Source organism: Mauremys mutica, chromosome 18 (assembly GCF_020497125.1).
Source record: "Mauremys mutica isolate MM-2020 ecotype Southern chromosome 18, ASM2049712v1, whole genome shotgun sequence".
Taxonomy (NCBI): domain Eukaryota; kingdom Metazoa; phylum Chordata; order Testudines; family Geoemydidae; genus Mauremys; species Mauremys mutica.
This window is the reverse complement of record NC_059089.1, coordinates 511,870-517,971: the sequence shown is the minus strand read 5'-3', so window position 1 is coordinate 517,971 and position 6,102 is coordinate 511,870. Positions and strand designations below refer to the sequence as shown.

At 50.0% G+C, this 6,102-nt stretch overlaps 2 non-coding genes across 2 annotated transcripts; one reads left to right on the top strand and one right to left on the bottom strand.

Moving 5' to 3' along the window:
• The first annotated feature begins 1,745 nt into the window (after positions 1-1,745).
• Positions 1,746-1,818, top strand: TRNAI-AAU. The gene has a single exon. It is a non-coding gene; the product is annotated as a tRNA-Ile (tRNA).
• Positions 1,819-3,216: 1,398 nt separating this feature from the next.
• TRNAG-UCC lies at positions 3,217-3,288 on the bottom strand. The gene has a single exon. It is a non-coding gene; the product is annotated as a tRNA-Gly (tRNA).
• Between the last annotated feature and the right edge of the window lie 2,814 nt (positions 3,289-6,102).

Sequence of the window (6,102 nt, the reverse complement as noted above, 5' to 3'; positions counted from 1 at the left end):
TCACATGGCCCCACGGTATGCCAACGTTTTTATGGCTGACTTAGAACAACGCTTCCTCAGCTCTCGTCCCCTAATGCCCCTACTCTTCTTGTGCTACACTGATGACATCTTCATCATCTGGTCCCATGGAAAAGAAAACCCTTGAGGAATTCCACCATGATTTCAACAATTTCCATCCCACCTACAACCTCTGCCTGGACGAGTCCACTTAAGGGATCCACTTCCTGGACACTACTGTGCTAATAAGCGATGGTCACATAAACACCACCCTATACCGGAAACATACTGAACGCTGTACTTACCTACATGTCTCCAGCTTTCACCCAGACCACATCACTCAATCCATTGTCTACAGCCAAGCTCTAAAGTACAACCACATTTGCTCTAACCCCTCAGACAGAGACAAACACCTACAAGATCTCTATCAAGGGTTCTTACAACTACAGTACCCACCAGCTGAAGTGAAGAAGCAGATTGACAGAGCCAGAAGAGTACCCAGAAGTCACCTACTACAGGACAGGCCCAACAAAGGAAGTAACAGAACCCCACTAGCCATCACCTTCAGCCCCCAACTAAAACCTCTCCAGTGCATCATCAAGGATCTACAACCCATGCTGAAGGACAATCCCTCACTCTCACAGATCTTGGGAGACAGGCCAATCCTTGCTTACTGACAGCCCCCCAACCTGAAGCAAATACTTACCAGCAACCACACAACAAAAACACTAACCCAGGAACCTATCCTTGCAACAAAGCCCATTGCCAACTCTGTCCACATATCTATTCAGGGGACACCATCATAGGATCTAATCACATCAGCCATGCCATCAGGGGCTCATTCACCTGCACATCTACCAATGTGATATGTGCCATCATGTGCCAGCAATGCCTCTCTGCCATGTACATTGGCCAAACCAGAGAGTCTGTACATAAAAGAATAAATGGACACAAATCAGACATCAAGAATTATAACATTCAAACACAGCCAGAGAACACTTCAATCTCCCTGGTCACTCGATTACAGACCTAAACGTCGCAATATTACAACAAAAAACCTTCAACAACAGACTCCCACGAGAGATGCTGAATTGGAATTAATTTGCAAACTGGACACCATTAAATTAGGCTTGAATAAAGACTGGGAGTGAGTGGGTCATTACACAAAGTAAAACTATTTCCCCATGTTTATTTGTCCCCCTACTGTTACTCACACCTTCTTGTCAACTGTTGGAAATGGGCCATCCTGATTATCACTACAAGTTTTTTTCTCCTGCTGATAATAGCTCACCTTAACTGCTCACTCTCATTATAGTGTGGATGGCAACACCCATTTTTTCATGTTCTCTGTATATATATATATCTTCCTGCTGTATTTTCCACTGTATGCATCTGATTAAGTGGATTTTAGCCCACGAAAGCTTATGTTCAAATAAGTTTGTTAGTCTCTAAGGTGCCACAAGTACTCCTCACTATTTTTGCAGATAAATTAATGGAGGTTAAGTCCATTAATGGCTATTAGGCAACCTGGGTAAGGAATGGTGTCCCTAGCCTCTGTTTGTCAGAGGGTGGAGATGGATGGCAGGAGAGAGATCACTTGATCATTACCTGTTAGGTTCACTCCCTCTGGGGCACCTGGCATTGGCCACTGTTGGCAGATAGGATATGAGGTTGGATGGACCTTTGGTCTGACCCAGTCTGGCCATTCTTCTGTTCTTATGAAGAGAGGGGCAGAGCCCTGCAATAGAGTTTCTGTAGTGTAGTGGTTATCATGTTTGCCTAATATGCAAAAGGTCCCTGGTTCAAAATCGGGCAGAAACATGAGGGCTTAATTTTTCCCAGCTCCTAGTGGCCTGTCCCTGCTGTTGTAGGAGCAGCAGTGATTTCTATGCTCAATAGGTCTGTTATACTTTCCCCATTCCCATTTTTGTCTCCTCTCCCTCTCTGAATGCCTGTGAAGTGGCTTTCCCCCTCCCCATCCCGCTCCCTCCTGGAATGCTTGTGGGATGAAGGGGCTGGTTGAACAGCTGGAAGATCAGAAGAGCTGCTAGATAGACAAGGTGTCTGGGACTCTCATTAGGCAGTGATCACACACCCAGAGCATGGACACTGCCCAAGGTGGAGTGTGACCCACCAGATGCAGCCAAGTCATCTCCAGTCGCAGGCCATGAGGAGCAGGTCCTTAAAAGGGGAAGGGGCCCTGTGCACAGGAGTCACTCACAAGCTTGTACCTCCAGTGAATGCCCTTCGCCCGGACCGCCTGGCCAGTGGTTCGCTGCGTTGCAGTCCATCGCGCCTCGGGAAGACTTACCTTCATCGCACCGTCCATCGCGGCGCTGGGGGACACTTACCTGGCAGAATCCTGTGCCTGCCTCTTGCCTTCCCAGTGGTGGCTATTTGCAGCCCAGGAGAAGAAGGATGGTTCTGGTGAAAGGAAGACAAGCAAAGCTCTGGGAGGAAATTTGGGTGTGGGCGCTGCGCTGGGGGTGGGGGTGGGGTGCAGGAGGGGTGGTGCAGCTCCCAATGTGACTGGTACACACAACCCTCTGGCAGCAGCTCCTAGATGAGTGGGGCCAGGGGATCTCCATGTGCTGCTCTCTGCAGGTGCTGCCCCCAGAGCTCCCATTGGCTACAGTTCCTGGCCAATGGGAGCTGCAGAGTTGGTGCTCGGGGCAGGGGCAGCACGTGGAGACACTCCCCCCAACCAAGGGGAGGCTGGGACATGCCAGCCACTTCTGGGAGCGGCACGGAGGGATGGAGGCAGAGTGGGCAGGGAGCCACCTTAGTGCTGCTGGCACATCTCTGCACACCCATTGGGGAGGGGAGCAGAGGGCCTCCATGTGCTGCCTGGGGTAGGGGCAGAGCACGGAGCTGCCTCCCCTCCCGGGTCTATTCCAGGAGTGGGTGGGTGGGTGGGGTCTTTTGGCCTGCAAGGTGCAGCAGGTAGGACTAGATGATCACACTGGTCCCTTCTGACCTTAAAGGCTCTGAGTCTAAAAGGGAGAGGGAAGTAAAGGAATTTAAAAAAAAATAATAAACCAAGCATTGTAATACCAGGATGACTCCAACTGCTTATTATATAGTCCCACCCCTTTCTTCCTCCACTGGGTGTTTAATGATCTGTTGGGATTTGGGACACTGATTCTCTCATTCCATTGATAAACTGAAACAATGTGACTGAAATTAAACCAATTCCAAGTGGAGGAATCATCATATCATTGCATTGGCTGGGAATTGAAGCCAGGTCAACTGCTTGGAAGGCAGCTATACTCACCACTATACCACCAATGCATCTGGGGAAATGCTCTGATTTTTCACACTTGGTGTCTGGTCACCTTACTTCTCAGCATGAGGCAAATGTCTCTGTGGTCTCTGCCATTCATCGTGGGGAGTTTCCCCACTGATAACAGTTCTTGCTGGGTCAGGGAGGGGAGAGAGAAGAGTCCTTTATTCTGATTCATTCCTCTCCATTTTCTGTTCCTCCCCTTCCCTTCCAGGGTCCTCCCTTCCATTTCAGACTGTGCAGTGACACCCTCCCCGCACCCAGGACTCTCGAGCCTCTGGAGCAGCACGATCCCATGAGATCCACAGTGACCAAGGGTCTTTTCCAACTTCCAGGAGACCCCAGCTTGAGTCTAAAGGAAGCTCTGTTCCTTCCTGGAGATCCTCTCTTCCTTCATGGAGATCAAGAGCATGAAGCCTCTGCCTTGCCTCCTGGGTCTGAATTAATGTCCCATTTCCCACTATCTGCTCAAAAGAAACAAATGTTTCTAACCCAGGTGAGCGGCGTTAATTCAGCTGGAATCCTTCACCCACATTCCTTAGGAGATACAGACTCTCTGTGACACAGACTGACTGGGGTTCATCTCTGCATGTCCCCAATGGGGAAGGAAAGACACTGAGGGGGAAGGAAGAAGATGGACAGAAGGAGTCAAATGGGGCTAGACCAGAATAGGACATTTTCTGCCTGTTAAAATGTACTAGACTCTAATTGCTTAAAACAAAACAAAAAACCACCAGCTTCTGTTTGAACCATCAGCTTTTCACAGAGCAGCCAAAGTGGTGAAGCACAGACACACATAACCACCGACAGCCCAAGTTTGTCTAAGAAGCACCTATAGTGGCTCATGCAGGGGGAAATACAGCTGTGGGTGTGAGTTCAGGCCTCACCCAGAGCGTTGGTTTTCATTAGCCACGGAGCTTCCCCCACTTGCTTTGCCCAATTCACATGGAAAGTGCCATAGGAGGGTGATGAGAGTAAATTCTAAACTCTGAAATGCGGAGGTTGGCCCAGAGATTGGGATAAGGGGTTTGAAGAGAAAAAGCTCTAAGAGTATAAAACCAGACAGTCTCCAGGGGCAGGTACGGTACAACGCCTCAACAGGGAGCCATTCGGGGGAGGGGGTTTCACTTCCTCTGTTCAATGTCCTGAGAGGTATTTGAAGATGAAGATAACACCATGGCTAACAGGTGACTGGCATGTCCTGGGTTAAAGAAAGGGACCTGGGTTAATAGTCTGAAGATTTGCGTTACCGTCACTGTCTGACCCCCCTTCAGTGCGGAGCAGGTGTGTACGTTGCTGTGTGGAACGCACAGACTCCTGGAGAGCAGGGGCAGCTGTTTCCATGGCAGAGAGCCTGGCACTTAGGAGACTTTCTACACTTGCTGTTTTGAAGCAATTCAGTAAAATAACAGAGGAGCTACAATGTCTGGTCCAAAATTTCAGCCGCCCCTGGTGCAAAAACGCTATTTTAGGATCTACATCGGAGGCTCCCGGCACTAGGACACCTGGCCAGAGAGCTCAGTGGGGGCGTAACAGCTGCTGACTCTGAGGGTCCCGGGCTAAATCCACTTGCAGGGGGAAGTGTTTTGATTTATTTGATGGATAATGAGCACCAGCTACCAGGGGAGAAGCCCTGAGAGTCGCTGCCACTCCAGCTGCTGCTAGGGCAGGGGGGAGCCCCAGGGGGCCAGCTGCTGCTCTGGCCACCCCAGAAGTGCTGCCAGAGGCCACCAAGCTGTGGCTGCTCCTGCTGCCCTCGGGACCACTGGTCAAGTGGTCCCCAGGGCCAGCCGCATTGGCCACTGCTTGGGCGGTCCCTGGAGCCAGTTGATTGAGTGGCCCTGGAGTCAGCCACTGTGCCCACTGCAGAAGTCACGGAGGTTGCAGGAAGTCACAGAATCCATCACTTCCACCACCTCTGTGACAGACACGGAGACAAACCCCTCCCTGCTGTGACTGCAGTTTCTGGAAGGAAAGAGAAGAACAGAAAGTGACGAGAGAAGGAAAAAGAGAGAGTCCCTGTCACCTCTCTCCCTGCTGCCTCCCCCCTTGTATTCTGTAACCCCATCTCACTGGGTTCCCTGTGCTGGTGCCATGGGCGTGACACTAGAGTTCTGGGGATTTGGGGGGAAGGGAGGGGGGCTCTTCACTTCTCAGCATTTCACACAAATTTGTCTTTGGGCTGAAGTTTCTCCTGTGGGGCCTCTCAGTCAGAGCTGTACCCCATCCCCTTCAGTGGGGGTGTGTGTAAATTGCAGAGCAGGCAGAGAAGTCGCCCATAAAGGGTCATATTGATCTGGTGACTGGTTCTGACCGGGGTCCCACGTCCTCTGACACAGGATAATGTGCAGAACATGGGAGCTCTGGCTTGTCCTAAATGCTGTAGAGTGTGAGTTCCTGGGAAAGGGCAGGGCAGAGGGAGCAAGAGGAGAAAGGCAGAGACATTGGAGACGAGGAATTGGGGGGAGAAGAAGGAGAGAACAGAGAGACAATAAATGATTGAAGCAGAACAGGTGTCCCAACTCAATCTTGCTCATCACAGGTGTTCAGAGAGACAGGAAGTTGCAGGTTTTCCAGAGTCAAGTCTGAACTTAGATTCTAATAATGTGCGTTGAAATATCAAGGGGATCTCCACATACCTGATCTCTTCCCTCCTCACCTTTTTAGTATTAATTTTTATTTTGACATGTTTGGCTTAACCATGATCGTCTCTTTCCCCACCTGTATTGCAATTTGGGGGTTATGTTTATTTTGGCTCCCTGTTGTTCATGTCATTATAATTATAACAGCAAAGGAATCTGCAGGAGCAAAAACTGACTCAA